This window comes from Poromitra crassiceps, assembly GCF_964638095.1.
Source record: "Poromitra crassiceps genome assembly, chromosome: 13".
Classification (NCBI taxonomy): Eukaryota; Metazoa; Chordata; class Actinopteri; order Beryciformes; family Melamphaidae; genus Poromitra; species Poromitra crassiceps.
Window position 1 is genome coordinate 11,601,296 of NC_139644.1, and position 16,639 is coordinate 11,617,934.

At 42.6% G+C, this 16,639-nt stretch overlaps 1 pseudogene across 1 annotated transcript; it reads left to right on the forward strand.

Annotated features, from left to right (window-relative positions):
• Nucleotides 1-862: 862 nt before the first annotated feature.
• On the forward strand, nucleotides 863-15,904 carry LOC310787189 (myosin heavy chain, fast skeletal muscle-like; annotated as a pseudogene). The gene is made up of 39 exons: nucleotides 863-1,066; nucleotides 1,555-1,698; nucleotides 2,824-2,980; nucleotides 3,241-3,268; nucleotides 3,361-3,475; nucleotides 3,959-4,051; nucleotides 4,177-4,240; nucleotides 4,321-4,419; nucleotides 4,515-4,618; nucleotides 4,691-4,829; nucleotides 5,249-5,367; nucleotides 5,624-5,773; nucleotides 5,907-6,077; nucleotides 6,174-6,483; nucleotides 6,583-6,665; nucleotides 6,778-6,865; nucleotides 7,011-7,128; nucleotides 7,222-7,345; nucleotides 7,476-7,612; nucleotides 7,704-7,959; nucleotides 8,114-8,356; nucleotides 8,443-8,619; nucleotides 8,707-8,852; nucleotides 8,937-9,027; nucleotides 9,115-9,504; nucleotides 9,666-9,792; nucleotides 9,895-10,013; nucleotides 10,100-10,296; nucleotides 10,672-10,855; nucleotides 10,928-11,093; nucleotides 11,187-11,311; nucleotides 11,632-11,940; nucleotides 12,689-12,892; nucleotides 13,536-13,661; nucleotides 13,756-13,926; nucleotides 14,494-14,598; nucleotides 14,967-15,062; nucleotides 15,152-15,286; nucleotides 15,881-15,904. The product of its transcript is annotated as a myosin heavy chain, fast skeletal muscle-like (transcript).
• The last annotated feature ends 735 nt before the right edge of the window (nucleotides 15,905-16,639 follow it).

Below are 16,639 nucleotides of genomic sequence, written 5' to 3' on the forward strand. Positions count from 1 at the left end.
GTCATTACCAAACTTGGAGGGTCACATTTGCTTGAGCGGCACATTCATCTTGATAAAAGGAGCTGAAGCTGTCAGCGCGGTGTTCAGTGAGCAGCCTGCTGACCAGTCTGCCCAGTGGTAAGAAGATGCAATCTTCTCCAGTAACTCAGGCATCCCTCAGCATCAGTGGCTGAGTGCTGGCTATCCTCGGAATAATAACTTTCATCTGTTTTCTTTGCAGCGCTGCAGGTACATCAAACTGGATTCTGCCTGAGGTGGAAAGTAACCAAGTACATTTACTCAAGTGCTGTACAAGTACGATTCTGAGGTATTGGCACTTTACTTGAGTATTTCCATTTTGTGATTTTTTTTTTTTTTTACTTTTACTCCGTTACAGTTCAGAAGGAAATATGGTACTAGCCATTTATCTGATGGCTATAATTACTACGGTAGTTACTTTGCAGAATAAGGTTTTACATGCAAAACATACAATAAGATCATAAAATATGTTGTATTGTTAGAGTTTAAGCTACCAAACTGTAGAGAACGAGTAGAGAGAAGAATAGAGAAAAAAGTACTTTTACTCTTGATACTCAAGTACATTTTACTGCTAATACTTCTCTACTCTTATTTAAGTAAACTTTTGAATGCAGAACTTTGACTTTTAATTAAATATTATTTCCTTTGTAATATTGCTATTTTACTTCAGTAAAGGATTTGAGTACTTTTCCCACCACTGGATACTGCTCTGCGTGAGCAGGCAGATACAAAAATCTTCTAAGTTAACGGCATTCATACTGACATAAATGGATTGAACTCTAAACTTTCTCTAGCTACTTTCTTCTTTGTTTTGATCTTGTGTTTAAATCAGCGAGGTTTCAGCATGAGCTCTGATGCGGAGATGGCTCAGTACGGGCCGGCGGCCGTCTATCTCCGCAAACCCGAGAAGGAGAGGATCGAGGCTCAGAACCGGCCCTTCGATGCCAAAACAGCCTGCTTTGTTCCTGATGCCAAGGAGCTTTACATCAAAGGAGTCATCCTGAAGAAAGACGGAGGTCAAGCCACCGTGAAGACTGAAGCTGGGGAGGTGATTGATCTACCTACTGAACCCTGCTTCAAAGCTTCAAATGACTTGGTTTGGTACATGAAAGCTTGAAGGAACACTTCCATTAACCCAACAATTGTTTGTATACTATAGTTTGGAGCATTCTTACTGTTTTTATTGATTATTTTATATCTCATATTTTGTGCTTATATGCTTCTTTTTTTCACGGATTCACAATCATATCAGCATCGGCCTGAAATGAACAACTGCCGAAATGACAGGCCGATAAAAAGACTCGGTATTGGCATCGGTAATGGGCCAAAAGAGTCGGAAACTATCGGCATATCGGACATCGGCAAAAAAAATCCAATATTTTGCGTCCCTACTTTTTTCCTTACTGAATTCTATTTTTCCGCTGCAGTGACCTAATTTCCCCACAGGGATCAATAAAGTTTTGTTCACTTTTAAATCAGATAAGTCCATACAGCGGCACACTTTCCTCTCAAATGTAATGCTTTGTCATCCATCAGACTGTAACAGTTAAGGAGGACGAGTGCCTCCCCATGAACCCCCCAAAGTACGACAAGATTGAGGACATGGCCATGATGACCCACTTCAACGAGCCCTCTGTGCTGTTTAACCTCAAAGATCGTTATGCAGCCTGGATGATTTATGTAAGTGGGGGGCTTCATCACCCATCCATCTGTCACTATGAGTCTCTCTGTCTCACCTCTGTCTGTCTGAGTCTCTGTCTGTCTGTGTGAGTCTCTGTCTCACCTCTGTGTGAGTCTCTGTCTGTCTGTGTGAGTCTCTGTCTCACCTCTGTGTGAGTCTCTGTTTGTCTGTGTGAGTCTCTGTTTGTCTGTGTGAGTCTCTGTCTCACCTCTGTCTGTGTGAGTCTCTGTCTGTCTGTGTGAGTCTCTGTCTGTCTGTGTGAGTCTCTGTCTCACCTCTGTCTGTATGAGTCTCTGTCTGTCTGTGTGAGTCTCTGTCTGTCTGTGTGAGTCTCTGTCTGTCTGTGTGAGTCTCTGTCTGTGTGAGTCTCTGTCTGTCTGTGTGAGTCTCTGTCTGTCTGTGTGAGTCTCTGTCTGTCTGTGTGAGTCTCTGTCTGTCTGTGTGAGTCTCTGTCTCACCTCTAACTGTCTGTGTGAGTCTCTGTCTCACCTCTATCTGTGTGAGTCTCTGTCTCACCTCTGTCTGTCTGTGTGAGTCTCTGTCTGTCTGTGTGAGTCTCTGTCTCACCTCTGTCTGTCTGTGTGAGTCTCTGTCTGTCTGTGTGAGTCTCTGTCTCACCTCTATCTGTCTATGTGAGTCTCTGTCTCACCTCTAACTGTCTGTGTGAGTCTCTGTCTCACCTCTGTCTGTCTGTGTGAGTCTCTGTCTCACCTCTATCTGTCTGTGTGAGTCTCTGTCTCACCTCTGTCTGTCTGTGTGAGTCTCTGTCTCACCTCTATCTGTCTATGTGAGTCTCTGTCTCACCTCTATCTGTCTATGTGAGTCTCTGTCTCACCTCTATCTGTCTATGTGAGTCTCTGTCTCACCTCTGTCTGTCTATGTGAGTCTCTGTCTCACCTCTGTCTGTCTATGTGAGTCTCTGTCTCACCTCTGTCTGTCTATGTGAGTCTCTGTCTCACCTCTGTCTGTCTATGTGAGTCTCTGTCTCACCTCTGTCTGTCTATGTGAGTCTCTGTCTCACCTCTGTCTGTCTATGTGAGTCTCTGTCTCACCTCGATCTGTCTACGTGAGTCTCTGTCTCACCTCCGTCTCTGTCTCACCCCTCCCCCACGTGTTCTCTGCAGACTTACTCTGGCCTGTTCTGTGCCACTGTGAACCCCTACAAGTGGCTCCCAGTGTACGACGCAAAGGTGGTGGCGGCCTACAGAGGCAAGAAGCGCATGGAGGCCCCGCCCCATATTTTCTCCGTCTCTGATAACGCGTATCAGAATATGCTTACAGGTAACGATAACATGTCTGAGAGGATTTTCCACTCTGGTAAGAAAATGTTCTAATGTAAAGATATTTATTATCGGCACAAAATATTTGCTATTGGCAGCTCCAATCTAAAAATATCAGTCTTGGTGTCGGCCTTAAAAAAACATATCAGTTGAACCCTAGGTTAAATCCCAATCTTCTGTTATACCAACAATGAAATATGTGACACATTGCCAAGATGAAAGAGTCACTGAAGCCTTTTCATATTTCCATGTCACCGAGAGATCGGGAGAACCAGTCGGTCCTGATTACGTGAGTCCAGAATGTGACTTATATTTTAATGAGAAAAGATGCACGACATACGTCTCGGCCGTCTTGATGTCTCTCATATTCTATATTCACAGTGGAGAATCCGGTGCCGGGAAGACTGTCAACACCAAGCGTGTCATCCAGTACTTTGCCACAATCGCAGTGTCTGGTGGTGCAGATAAGAAGGAGCAAACATCAGGAAAAATACAGGTATAGAAAACATGAGAGGGATTCTATTCATAATCACTTAACAATAGACCAGAAGGTAGAGAAATACAGGCATGTCTGGGTAGTGTACAGTAGCAGTAGCGGACACCCGGGTTCAATTCCCGGCAGCGGTACTTCCGGGTTGGTCAGACGTTCCTACAGACACAATTGGCCATGTCTGCGGGTGGGAAGCCGGTGGGGTATGTGTCCTGGTCGCTGCACTATAGTAGTGCCTCTGGTAGGTCAGAGTGTCTGTTCAGGGGGGAGGGGAACTGGGGGGAATAGCGTGATCTTCCCACATGCTACGTCCTGTCGGTGAAACTCCCCGCTGTCAGGTGAAAAGAAGCAGCTGGCGACTGCATGTGTGTCAGAGGAAGCATGTGCTATAGTGACTAGCACATGCTTGTAGACTAGCAGCTAGTCTGGGGATGGGGGGAACTTCATAAAGAAAGAGGAATAGTACATGATGCAGATTGTGTTTTCCAGGGGACGCTGGAAGATCAAATCATTTCGGCTAACCCGCTGCTTGAGGCTTTTGGGAATGCCAAGACTGTGAGGAATGACAACTCCTCACGCTTTGTAAGTATGGTGTCTCCCTAGTTTTAAACAAGAGATAGGCTACTGCTCCCTGGACAACTGCTCGGTTAAATAAAGGTTTACATTTTTTTTTAAATTAAAGCCATTTACTTTTATATGTTTCATAGGGTAAATTCATCAGAATTCACTTTGGAACGACAGGAAAACTGGCTTCTGCTGATATCGAAACGTGTAAGCTTGTCTTTGCGTTCATGATTGTTTTGGGGATACTCGTAATGGATCATCCTTAATCAACATGTTATTCCATGTAGATTTGCTGGAGAAGTCAAGAGTGACGTTCCAGCTGTCCGATGAGAGGAGCTACCACATCTTCTACCAGATAATGACGGGCCACAAAGCTGAGCTTATAGGTACGGCTGGAACATGAAACCACGGCACGCAGAGTAACAGTCTTAACAGCTGAATAAAATAAAATAAAACTACTACTACTGCATGTCCTCTACAGACATGCTACTCATAACAACAAACCCTTATGACTTCCCCATGATAAGTCAGGGTCAGATCTCTGTGGTTAGTATCGATGACAAAGAAGAGCTGGTGGCCACAGACGTGAGTGCTCTCTCGTCAATAATACACAGACATTTTATTAGGTTCTGCTGCTAACTTTTTTCAATTTCATAGACCGCCATTGACACCTTGGGCTTCACCAATGATGAGAAGATGTCCATCTACAAGCTGACTGGTGCCGTGCTGCATTATGGGAACATGAAGTTCAAGCAGAAGCAGCGGGAGGAGCAGGCAGAGTCCGACTGCTCCGAGGGTGAGAACGTTTGTTAGCAGCAACAACAATGCATTCAAGGCCAACAAGCTACCCACAAAAAGTAATCAATTACTCTGTATTTATTACTCATTTAAAATGTAATCACATTAGTTTATTAATTATACAACAACGGATCATTACTGGAATTAGGAACTGTAATGTAATCACTAAGTTTTTAATTGTAAACCCTTACAAAACTCGTTACTGAAACAAGGAATCATATTACTGTAACGTGTTACTGCTCAACATTGTTCAAGACATTCAGTCACCATAAACTACGATGGTATTAACATTTCATATCTATCTATCTATCTGTCTATCTATCTGTCTATCTATCTATCTATCTATCTATCTATCTATCTATCTATCTATCTATCTATCCATCCATCTATCTATCTATCTATCTATCTATCAATCAGTGGTAGACAAAGTGGCTTTCCTCATGGGCTTGAACTCAGCTGACTTGGTGAAAGCCCTCTGCTACCCCAGAGTGAAAGTTGGGAATGAATATGTCACCAAGGGCCAGACAGTCCCACAGGTATAGTGACAGCTCAAAGGTTATTATACTGTAATAAGCCTGTCTGGAAAAGAAAACGCATGAATAGAAGACTTAAGACTGACTTGGGACTTGTACTAAGGTTGCTAAAGTCTTGACAAAAGGTAGATTGAAAGTGATGACATTTGTTCCAGCAGGAAAAATTATGCTGTTACCAAGTTTTTATCCTATTACAATGATATTGCATTGAAAAGTCCCAGATATTTAGTTTTCTTTCTCTCCACAATCCGTTGGTCAGGTCACCAATGCAGTTGGTGCTCTGGCCAAGTCTGTCTATGAGAAGATGTTCTTATGGATGGTTATCAGAATCAATGAGATGCTGGATACAAAGCAGCCCAGGCAGTTCTTCATTGGAGTGCTGGACATTGCTGGGTTTGAAATCTTTGATGTGAGTTTGGACTCTTTGTTGTATATAATTTGTTCAATAGTGATGGGCTTTCAACAGCAGACCACCGTTTTGCTCCTCACACTTTTATGTTGATATCACAAAACACAACTAAATGTGTTGCTTATTGTCACAGTTCAACAGCATGGAGCAACTCTGTATTAATTTCACCAACGAGAAGCTGCAACAGTTTTTCAACCACCACATGTTTGTGCTGGAGCAAGAAGAATACAAGAAGGAAGGCATTGAGTGGGAGTTCATCGACTTTGGTATGGACTTGGCAGCCTGCATTGAGCTCATTGAAAAGGTAGGATAAATGTATCAAATATGAATGAATATTGAAATTCATTTCAGACATCGCCATATCTCCTACGACGGTATGTCTCCATGATACCTTCCACAGCCAATGGGCATCTTCTCCATCCTTGAAGAGGAGTGTATGTTCCCGAAGGCCTCGGACACTTCTTTCAAGAATAAACTCTACGACCAGCATCTTGGAAAAAACAATGCTTTCCAAAAGCCCAAGGTTGTCAAAGGCAAACCTGAGGCTCACTTCTCCCTGGTGCACTACGCCGGCACTGTGGACTACAACATCGGCGGCTGGCTGGACAAAAACAAAGACCCGCTGAACGAGTCTGTGGTGCAGCTCTACCAGAGGTCACCAGTTAAACTGCTGGCTTACTTGTATGCCTCATTCTCTGCAACTGACGCAGGTATAGCATTCACAAAGGACGAGAACAGGGATCTTGTAAGATATTTATTTTTTCCTGTTCTTTGTATAGTGAAAGTCAATTTCTCTATTTCATATTAAGAATCAGGCGGTGATGGTAAGGGTGCAAAGAAAGGGGGGAAGAAGAAGGGCGGGTCTTTCCAGACCGTGTCTGCTGTTTTCAGGGTATGGAAGTGATGATAATGTATGGTTTTTAAATGTTATGCGGTATGTCGACTTGTCCTCTCTTCTCCTGGCATTCACAAAATAAGTTGTGATGACAATTGTACCTTTGCAGGAAAATCTAGGAAAACTAATGACCAACTTGAGGAGCACCCATCCTCACTTTGTGCGCTGCCTGATTCCAAATGAGGTTAAAACTCCAGGTACAGCTTTACAACATATCTCTAAAAGCATATTTAAAACCACTGCAGTACATTTTTGTGGGCATACTTTGCTACAGGCAAAATGTTGTGTCGAAATGTGTTGCTGGTGTCTGTTTCCAATTCATTTCTGTCGACCATACTGTAGGTGTCATGGACAACCACCTGGTCATCCACCAGCTGCGCTGTAACGGTGTTCTGGAGGGTATCAGGATCTGCAGGAAGGGATTCCCCAGCAGGATTCTCTATGCTGACTTCAAGCAGAGGTAAACACTCATTCCTACCCTAAACCATCTGCTTTTGTTTCCATCTAAATTCTTCATGTTAATGATTTTCTCTCTTTGCCCACGTCTGAACAGATACAGAATACTAAATGCCAGTGCTATCCCAGAGGGACAGTTCATCGATGGCAGGAAAGCCTCTGAGAAGCTTCTTGGTTCGATTGATCTTGACCACACACAATACCGCTTTGGCACTACTAAGGTATTCCATCATCCTCTTGGAACCACTGGACTAGATTATATCATGCATTATAGGCCAAAAAAGTGATTAATCTCACTGGATTTAGTCAGCTCTTCAGTAGCATTCCCATTTCTCCACCATGTGATCGCAGGTCTTCTTCAAAGCTGGTCTGCTCGGCACTCTGGAGGAGCTGCGAGATGACAAACTAGCTTCGCTGGTGACCCAGACTCAAGCACTCTGTCGTGGTTACCTCATGAGAAAAGAATTTTCAAAATGAATTGCACAAAAGTAAGGTCATCACTAAAAAGGCTTATTTTTATTTGTGTCTTGTGTGATAAAATAATACCACACTGACTAAAAAGATTTCTATATTCTACAGAGATTGTGTCTGGATTCTGCAATACAACTTGCGTTCGTTCATGAATGTGAAACACTGGCCCTGGATGAAGCTGTTCTTCAAAATAAAGCCACTTCTGAAGAGTGCAGAGACTGAGAAGGAGATGGCGACCATGAAGGAGGATTTCATCAAATGTAAGGAGGATCTGGCAAAGGCAGAGGCCAAGCGCAAGGAGCTCGAAGAGAAAATGGTTTCTCTCTTGCAGGAGAAAAGTAACCTCCTCTTGCAAGTGCAAGCTGTGAGTATGATCGCATCTGAATGCCAGTAATCTTATCCACTGTTCAACCTCTTCATCGTCAAGTCAATATTGTCCCTGTAAGTCTACTTTGACACAGTCGCTGAGAAGAGAGACTTGTGAATGCATCAGTATGGTTTCTCTTTATTTTTCATAGGATTCAGAAAATCTTTGCAATGCAGACGAGCGATGTGAGGGTTTGATCAAAAGCAAAATCCAGCTGGAGGCCAAACTCAAAGAGGTGAGCGAAAGACTGGATGATGAGGAGGAAATCAACTCTGAGCTGACCGCCAAGAAGCGGAAGTTGGAGGACGAATGCTCTGAGCTCAAAAAAGACATTGACGACCTGGAGATCACCTTGGCTAAAATTGAGAAGGAGAAACATGCCACAGAAAACAAGGTTTGGAATTTCACCAGGATTTTACTTTGTTATTTTACTGTCTCTTAATTGTTAATATTGGTGTCTATGCATTTTTTATATTGCAGGTTAAAAATCTAACAGAGGAAATGAGTGCTCAAGATGAAAGCATTTCCAAACTGACCAAGGAGAAGAGAGCTCTCCAAGAGGCTCACCAACAGACTCTGGATGATCTTCAAGCAGAGGAAGACAAAGTCAATACTCTGACAAAGGCTAAATCTAAGCTTGAACAACAAGTGGATGATGTGAGTTACGGTAGACAATGATCACTTGAAATGCTGATGTTAATCTTCATGAACGATTTACTTAAATGTGTGCAACTTGCTTTCAAGCTTGACGGGTCATTGGAGCAAGAGAAGAAGATCCGTATGGACCTGGAAAGAGCCAAGAGGAAGCTTGAGGGCGATCTGAAACTTGTGCATGAATCCATAATGGATCTAGAAAATGACAAACAACAATCTGAGGAAAAAATAAATAAGTAAGGTCACACACTGATTGTGTAGGATGGAAATACAAGTGTTGGATTTAAACTGACAAAATCTATATGATGTTGTCTTCACAGAAAAGAGTTTGAAAACAATGAACTGCTCAGCAAAGTTTCAGATGAGCAAGCAATGAACAACCAGCTTCAAAAGAAGATGAAGGAGCTGCATGTAATATAGCCCGGATTTATAATACATTAATCAAATTGATAGAAACGTAATAGTCTACTTGATGTTTTGTATGATTTCCGTTTCAAGGCTCGTATTGAAGAATTAGAAGAAGAAGTTGAGGCTGAACGAGCCGTCCGGGCCAAGATAGAGAAGCAGAGGTCCGATCTCTCCAGGGAGCTGGAGGAGATCAGCGAGCGGCTGGAGGAGGCCCGAGGAGCCATCGCCGCTCAGATCGAGATGAACAAGAAGCGAGAAGCTGAGTTCCTCAAACTTCGCCGGGACCTGGAGGAATCCACGTTGCACCACGAGGCGACGACTGCTGCACTGCGCAAGAAGCAGGCAGACGGCATGGCTGAGCTGGGAGAACAGATCGACAACCTCCAGAGAATCAAGCAGAAGCTGGAGAAGGAAAAGAGTGAACTCAAGATGGAAATTGATGACTTGACCGGTAATATGGAGACGGTGGCAAAAGCTAAGGTATAACCCTATGAATCTGAAATATTTGAATGTGTGGAAAGCCAGGAGAACTCTTAACGGTTCAAATGCGTTTTTGTGTGTGTGTGTGTGTGTGTGTGTGTGTGTGTGTGTGTGTGTGTGTGTGTGTGTGTGTGTGTGTGTTGCCTTTAAACACTTTAAAGGTTAACCTGGAGAAGATGTGTCGCTCACTTGAAGATCAGCTCATAGAGTTGAAGACAAAGCATGAGGAACACATACGCCAGATTACTGATCTCAGCAATCAGTGGGCCCGCCTTCAAACCGAGAATGGTAATCCGATCAGAATGATGAACATTCATAAATGTACAAACCTTTGATTAAATAATATATATGATTAAATAATTATACTGTTTCCTGTTTTGCTTGTCATAGCTGAATATTCCCGTCAAATGGAGGAGAAGGAAAGTCTAATTTCCCAACTGACAAGAGGAAAGCAGGGATTCACAACACAAATCGATGAGCTAAGGAGACAGATTGAGGAGGAATCAAAGGTAGTTTAAGGTCAAATATGCAAACTGTGCCATTTTACTTGTCATCAGGTATTTTATCATTGATCCATATTGTGTTTCCTCTTTAGGCGAAGAACGCCCTTGCTCACACTTTACAGTCAGCTCGTCATGACTGTGAGCTCCTGCGTGAGCAGTTTGAAGAAGAACAGGAAGCCAAAGCGGAGCTGCAGCGCAGCTTGTCCAAAGCCAACACTGAGGTGGCTCTTTGGAGAAACAAGTACGAGACCGATGCCATCCAGCGCACTGAGGAGCTGGAGGAGGCAAAGTAAGTGCTCACTAGGATCTATATCTTGTCAATATTGGCCTTCGGTTAAATATCAGAGAGTGGACAGTCACATGGCCCATCTCTGATATGATGGAGGTTCCTCCCTGAACACAGCTACATTGATTTGCTTTGCACAATTTATTTATTTGTTTATGAAAATGCCTGTACATTTATTCGTATTACTCTTATTCGTAGTACTGCAGAATAATATATTATGATAATTCTATTTCCCTACAATTGATTTTGAGGGAAACATTTATTTATTTGGCATAGAAAATTGGCACAAAATAGTGGATATCTGTGGTGGCCTTCAAAATCCCATATCCATTACAAATGTGTAGGTAGAATTCTTAATGTTGGTCTCACTCTCCACAGAAAAAAGCTTGCCCAACGTCTCCAAGAGGCTGAAGATCAAATCGAGGCAGTGAATTCAAAATGTGCCTCGCTGGAGAAAACGAAACAGCGGCTTCATAGTGAGATGGAGGATCTCATGGTTGATGTGGAGAGGTCCAATAGCTTAGCTGCTACCCTTGATAAGAAACAGAGGAACTTTGACAAGGTATTTTATGTAAAGTTTGCTTCACATCTCACATCACTAAAATACGACTAGCTAAAATTTCATTTGATTCAGATTCTAGCTGACTGGAAGCAGAAGTACGAAGAGTCTCAGGCAGAGCTCGAAGGCGCTCAGAAAGAATCTCGATCTCAAAGCAACGAGCTTTTCAAACTAAAGAACTCATATGAAGAAGCCCTGGATCATCTGGAGACTCTGAAAAGGGAAAATAAAAACCTGCACCGTGAGTGTAGTCTCTTACCTGTGAGAAACAACTTTTTAAACCAAACATTTATTTCAAAACAAACATCTCTGCATTCCATTTTTCAAAACACAGAGGAGATCTTGGACCTGACAGAGCATCTCGGGGAGAATGGAAAGCTCATCCATGAGCTGGAGAAATTCAAGAATCAGGTGGAGACGCAGAAATACGATATGCAAACTGCATTGGAAGAAGCTGAGGTAAAACAACAGACCATAGCCATCCAATAAGTTACATTTCTTAGTAAAAACAAAACAAAAACTAAAAAAAACTTCAAGAGTAAATGTTTAGACATTTTTTATTTTCTTCTATTCACTTTTCAGAAGGCAATCTGGAAAGAAAGAACAGAAATGATTTTTTTTCTACCTTCAAGTTGCCTGTTCTAATGTACTACATGTCATGTACTGTATGTTACATACATTACATGTTACATGTATCCTTTGCAGAATACATGTATGATGGATGACCAGTGTAACCACTGACATTTAGAGTGATCACCCCCCTAATGTTCTGTGCTCAGGCCTCCCTGGAACACGAGGAGTCTAAGATCCTGCGTACTCAGATGGAGCTGAACCAGGTGAAGGCTGAGGTGGACCGGAAGGTGGCGGAGAAGGACGAGGAGATCGACCAGCTGAAGAGGAACAGCCAGAGAATGATCGAGTCCATGCAGGCCACGCTGGATGCTGAGGTCAGGAGCAGGAATGATGCCCTGAGGGTCAAGAAGAAGATGGAGGGAGACCTGAACGAGATGGAGATTCAGCTGAGCCACGCCAACAGGCAGGCGGCCGAGGCCCAGAAACAACTGAGAAATGTCCAGGCGCAATTAAAGGTACAACCACAGCGGTGGTAGAAAGAGTGGAAAGAGTTTGTTCCCCCCCTTCCTTTAGTTTTTGTTTTTGCTCCAAGTCAAATGTTGTATGGTCACTCACAATTCAGTATGCCGCTGGTTGGCTTGCTCCAGGCCTACAACTCGTTATATAAGGATTTTTCGAAATGTCGATTTGGATTTGACTGGATCCAACGCTGATTGGCTGAAAGAATTGTCTGTCAAGGCAAGTACACCCGCCCAATTCCCGCCCACTGCAAACACTGGGTGAAAGCTGGAGGCCAGACGGTCTGGTAGAACGAAATTAAATGTGAGTTCACGTGACCAGCTGGTTTACCAGGCTATCTGTAGCTCTCCATGGTGCTGAACCTATCTTGAGTCATTTTGGCCACTAATTTGTCTATTAGTAACTAATTAGTTGGCCCTAATGACCTAATTCAAAAATCTGGCTCTGTTAGGTCAACACGATCGCACATAAAATGGCATAGCATGTGGCCGAACACAATTCTATTCACTCACTCACAGACAGACAGACAGACAGACAGACAGACACACAGACAGACAGACAGACAGACAGACAGACACAGACACAGGCACTTTGCATTGTTATTATAGGATTCAGAGCAAAATTCAAGAAATTGAAATGATATTCAGAGGTGAAAATGCACCAGATAAACACTGTTTTTTTATATTATTATTAAAAGGTCTATATACCCCAAATCACTTTTAACAAAGGTACATTTAATTTCAGGATGTCCAAATGCACCTTGATGACTCTGTCAGGGGGCAGGATGATATGAAGGAGCAGGTAGCCATGATGGAGCGCAGAACCAACTTGATGCAGGCCGAGATTGAAGAACTCCGGGCGGCTCTGGAGCAGATGGAGCGGGGACGAAAGTTAGCTGAGCAGGAGCTGATCAATGCCAGCGAGCGAGCGGGTCTGCTGCATTCTCAGGTCAGTTTGTTGTTTACTAGTACCAAGTCATAATTTTTTTTCTTTTTTTTTTCTATTGAGATTCTATTTATAACAGGCGATAGGTGCAGCAACCACCATTGCATCCTCTATGAAAAGGTTGGTTGGCCCTCCCTTAGTATCAGGAGAGATCAGCATTGGTTCTGTTTATTTACAAAGCCCTTGTTGGGAGACCATTCTGATCTTAATTCACGTTTACGCTGGAATACAGTGGAGCCTATCACATACACTCCCAGGACTAATACTTGAGATCCCATGTGTCTCCATGGACCTCGGAAAAAGTGCTTTTAAGTTTTGTGCTCCGCATAGTTGGAATTTTTACAGGGGCTGGTTGACATTTGATTTCCTTGTTCCCCTGGGACCTTTTCAGTCAAAGATAAACTCTGGTTAACCTTAATTGCACCTGTTCTAAATGATGTAACGTTACTTGTGAGGATGGACTGTTCTGTTATTGTCCTTTTCAATTGTCTTTTTTTGTTTGTTTGTTTGTTTCTTTATTTAGTTGTTTTCTCTACTTGTCTCTCAGCACCGCTGGAAACTAGGGTCTCAATCTTCAGTGTGTCTTCCGAGAACTAAATAAAGGTTAATTGATTGATTGATTGATTGATTGATTGATCTTCTGCAGAGCACCAGCCTTTTGAACACCAAAAAGAAGCTTGAGGGGGATGTAACTCAACTTCAAGGCGAAATAGAGGAGGCTGCTCAAGAGGCGAGGAATGCAGAGGAGAAGGCCAAGAAAGCCATTACCGATGTAAGTTTGTCTTACAGGCCTCTAATTTTCTTATTGAGGTTAAAATAGACTTTTACAGATTAAAACAAAAGGTTTACTCCCGTTGCACTTGCAGGCTGCCATGATGGCTGAGGAGCTGAAGAAGGAGCAGGACACCGGCACTCACCTGGAGAGGATGAAGAAGAACCTGGAGGCCACAGTGAAGGACCTGCAGCACCGCTTAGATGAGGCTGAGAACCTGGCCATGAAGGGTGGAAAGAAACAACTTCAGAAACTGGAGACTCGGGTATGTAGTTCTCTCTTGTCTACCTTGTGTTTTTAACTATTCTTCTCTTTATCTTTTTGTTCACCACTGATGTTGTGTAGTTAGATCTAGCTAGTCTCATTCTCTGTTAAGTCCTCTGAGACATACTTGTGATAAACCGCTATATAAATAAACAAACTTAAACTTGTATCTAGTTGCAAGTTACAGATGTAGTGTAATTTGTTTTCTAACGGAACGCAAGAATTGAGCAGAATATTTTTCCTGGAGCACAGCACGGTCTCCCGCCCATAGCTGGAAAACTCGGAGCGAGGTTTTTCCATCCAGGCTAATCCCTAGCTACGTCCTATTTTCTCCAGCCCCACTGCCTTCCTTGACCCCACCCATATCCCCCTACCCCTTGAACGCGACTCATTATGACCTACCTATCCTAGCTGGGGCCCCTATTCCCTAGTCCCGCCCCCTTCACTAAATGCCCGTGAGTGAGAGAGAGTGAGTGAGTGTCCTGGCTTTGGCATGCCCCCGGCCTGGCCTACTGCCAGCGCCGTGGGGGAAACACGAAACATAAAAAAATAAATCTTGTGTCTGCAGGTCCGTGAGCTGGAGAATGAACTAGAAGGTGAGCAAAAACGTGTCGCTGATGCCATCAAAGGAGTCCGCAAATATGAGAGGAAGATCAAAGAACTGACCTATCAGATAAATTAACATCCACAACACTGAAAGGTGTAAGGGTTGCATTTGCTACGGTATATTGGACTGACATACAGGCTAGTGAGATTTCTTAGCTTTTTATTATGCTTAAACCTACTTCAACTTGGCCACTTGGGGGTGGGGCTAGCAACTCCACCCCGTAAGAAAAAACACTTGCTAAAGAAACTGCAGTCTTCCCCCACATAGGAGGCTACAGGGAATAAGAAGAAGAACTTGGCCAGTTGATTGCTAAATCCTCATTTGTACTACACTGTACATGCCTTTATGCAATAGTTGTGATACAGTATATTTATGTACATTGATAAAGTCAAGATCAAATGAGCCACACCAGCAGTTCACTTCATTTCTGGCAGTCTGACGAAGACAAGAAAAACATCGCCAGACTCCAGGATTTGGTGGGCAAGCTCCAAATCAAAGTGAAGGCCTACAAAAGACAAGCTGAAGAAGCTGTGAGTGCATCACTGTCAAGAAGAAAGAAATCTGTGATTTCCAGATTTGTCAGAGCACCAAAACATTCAACCACGCTATTTATTTACAGGAGGAGCAGTCTAATGTGCACATGGCCAGATTCAGGAAGGCCCAGCATGAGCTGGAGGAGGCTGAGGAGAGAGCTGATATGGCCGAATCCCAGGCCAACAAGATGCGAGCCAAGAGCCGAGAAATAGGAACAAAGGTATTGGCTGTTATTTTATTTTTTTATATCAATCTGTTTATTGTTTTCCAGAATAGCAAACAAAAAGAATACAGTAGTTATGAATCCGGAAGACCTGGGTGGATGCTAACACTTCCGGTTCCTTCGTCTAAAACTCAATGGGATTTTTGTATGGTTATTTTTTATGATTTTCGAAGCGTAAATGCATTTTTTTATCGCCATTTTCAGAAAACACTTAAAAAGTCATAAAAGTGGTCCTCATTTGTGAAGATCATCTTGCTGAACACGAAGTTCAGTTTCATTAAATTTTGTTAACCACAGACCTTGATGTATTTAACCAAAATCCACATACAAAAATCCCATTGGCTTTTAGACTTGGGAACGGGAACTAGCATGACTAGCAAGGTTGGCCTACAAAAATATGTCATCCCTGCGGTACTCTATAAGTTGATATAAATTAGTATCACAATACAATCTATAGCAGGCTACTGTAAACTTCAGTCTGGAGTCTCTTTAATTCATATTTTTAATACATAATGTTGATCAGAAAGTATGCCTTACTTAAATGCATGCAGTTATTTACAGTGTTTATTTATTTGTTTGTTTGTTTTCCAGGCACAGGAGGGACAAGGAGAGTAGCAGAATAGGACAATACTTTACTGGTTGAATAGCAGCAGCTAGCATGTTAACTCAAACCAGTGAATCTTACTAACATAATGAGTCATCTCTCACATAAGTGAAAATTGCCATTTATACATGTCGCATTAGTTAATTCATGAAGTCTATTTAATTCAATGCTCTTGGAATTCACATGGCAAATGTATACACTGTGTGAGCCGACCTCCTCCATGTTACAACTCCCTTCAAGATAACTTAACCACTGCAACTCATTCTTTGACTCACATGGTGTATGTACAGTAGCCTTTGCAAAACACCCATAGTTGTACTTTATATGCTTGCTGCCCTGTAGCTCCACTTAGTCTCTCCACCCACCAGAAATGGTTTGAAAAATCCCATACTGTAGTAGTGATGCACATTGCATGCAGACTGATCAAGGTCAAGGTCAACGTGTCTTTGACCATGGCTTTCATTAACGATAGCATCATCAACTGCCTAAGTAATGCATGACTGGTGGTGGCTGTGCATTATTCATGATTATCAAATAAACATACAGATCATATGTCAGTACCATTTTCATGTCTCTAAATAACCAAATTAACTCATCTCCTTTCAGGCCAGTGAGACAACATTTGGGATTAAATGCACAATGTTTGATTATGAATACAAATACAAATTAAGAACACCAGTTTTGTCAATTTGTTGTGCAAGACTTGCTATTTTAAATAAAAATTCTTCATCACATCCAATTATTGT